Source organism: Bombus impatiens, unplaced genomic scaffold, assembly GCF_000188095.3.
Source record: "Bombus impatiens unplaced genomic scaffold, BIMP_2.2 scf_0318, whole genome shotgun sequence".
Lineage (NCBI taxonomy): Eukaryota > Metazoa > Arthropoda > Insecta > Hymenoptera > Apidae > Bombus > Bombus impatiens.
In genome coordinates this window covers 1,142,517-1,144,442 of record NT_176737.1, presented here as the reverse complement: position 1 = coordinate 1,144,442, position 1,926 = coordinate 1,142,517, and the positions used below count along the sequence as shown (strand labels likewise).

Here is a 1,926-nt window from a genome sequence, read left to right as displayed (position 1 = left end):
CTATCTATTTATGTTTTCGTAATTGATATTTTCTGCGACACCAACTAATTCCACATCTAGAATTTCAATGCTTTCCGTATACTAAAATCACAGCCAAGACGAGAATTCGTTGCGAATAAAAGTAAAACCAAAACGCTTCTTCGTTGGTTCACGTTGCTCGTATATTTCGCATCTATCAAATTCCTGAACGAATATCTTGCTCGTGGTACATTTTGTCGACACAGAGGGAAGAAGGAATTTCGTACCAGAGGAAAATGAATCGTGCACAGGCCGCAGCATGGAGAAATCGTGTTGAAAAACAAATGAGAAATCTGAATGCGATTCTTTCTACTTTCATTTCTAGACCCGCTTGCCATTCCTTTAATTTGTTCTTGATGGTAACGTACATCATTCTTCTACACATACTGATCGGAATCAGTAAATAGTTGCACGACAATCGTAAAATAGCCGTTTTCGTATACCATAACCTGTTTGACATGCAGAGTGTAAGGAAGAGATATTTTTAGAAAAAATCAAGTAGTTGGATCTTCTTATGATACCTTGTCGCTGTTCATAATTTATTGGAGGAATTTTGGTAAATTACGCGCGACTGTTCTTCTACAGAGTATGACTTATCGTTTAAATAAAAGTCGATACAATGGACTTAAAGAAAGAAGAATCATTTAGAAGTACTGCAATGAGGAATGAAATCAATTGTATGGCGTAATTGTTGCATCGATTGTCGTGATTTCTAAAAATACATCGGAACTTTTTATTTTCCACCTTTTATTAAGAATATATAATATAGTGCGTATTCTTATGATATAAGGGAGAAAATCAGATTGTAAATGAGCGAAATAAATTGGAATAATCGTTTATTTAAATTTAGTAGCCACCATTATTCAACAGTTACACTTCATTTACATTAATCGTCTCTCATTTAAGCTTCATTTCTAATTATCATATCAAAGAGAAAGGAAGACACAAAAACACAATAGCTATCATTAAGATCAAGTGACTTTAACAATCTTTGACTTTCTCTCGACGAAAGAAATTCCAACGAAAAATAGTCGATGGTCCCAAGGAGAGGCTATTCAGCCAACAACTGTGCGAGGAATGATTTCTTCGATGAACTCGCACGATGCTCGAGTCGAGAAAGGAAAACTCGAGAGAAACATGTTGCGAGTTCGTTCCGTCGCTCGAGCCAACTGGCATAAATCTTTGCTCAACCTCGAAACTTCGTCTTATGAGTTAGCAGCGGAAAGATGATGTATCGTAGTGGCGCGTAGGTATGGCTCTGTCCGATAAAGATGTAATTGGAGACTCCGGAGTGAGCGACGGTTGCTCAACAACGCATGATAATCGATCATTTCATCCAGCCTGGTCTTCCTTCAATTATATCTCTTCCGTGCACGTCCTGGACACGTGTATTTCGTAATTGAAAAACTTGACCAAGACTCGGTCGTCGTGTTTGAAATAGCTTTCGTCCTACCAGACGCTACGTGGAATAATTTTCCATGATCTCGACCTCGGAACATCGTACGACCTTTTGTTTCCACTTAGGATCGATTATTCCTCCGAGACAAATTTCGTTCTGTGATGCCCATCCTGCTTTATCGTTTAACTTGAACCAGAGGATCGCACGAGCTTTTTCAATCATGGTTTCATCGTTTAGATTTCTTTCATCCTACAGAAATATAGAAAATTAAGGATCGCAATGTATGATAGAATATGTGAAAATATAGAATTAAAATGATAATTTTAATTTAAAAAAAACAAACACAATGACCTGCAAATATCTGTTGCAGGCAATATATAACTGATATAATCGTGGAAAATGTGTCGTTGAAATTTTCATTACAAGTCCAGATAACAAAAGTTGAAAATACTATTTTTACTTCTTTCTTCGCGTTTCCGACCAATTGCAATTTTTAGAAAATTGTCTTA

At 36.6% G+C, this 1,926-nt stretch overlaps 1 long non-coding RNA gene across 1 annotated transcript; it reads right to left on the bottom strand.

Moving 5' to 3' along the window:
- Positions 1 to 748: 748 nt before the first annotated feature.
- On the bottom strand, positions 749 to 1,617 carry LOC112212795. Its single transcript, XR_002946594.2, has 2 exons — positions 1,472 to 1,617; positions 749 to 1,396 (listed from the first exon to the last, which is right to left on the bottom strand). It is a non-coding gene; the product is annotated as an uncharacterized LOC112212795 (long non-coding RNA).
- Positions 1,618 to 1,926: the final 309 nt, after the last annotated feature.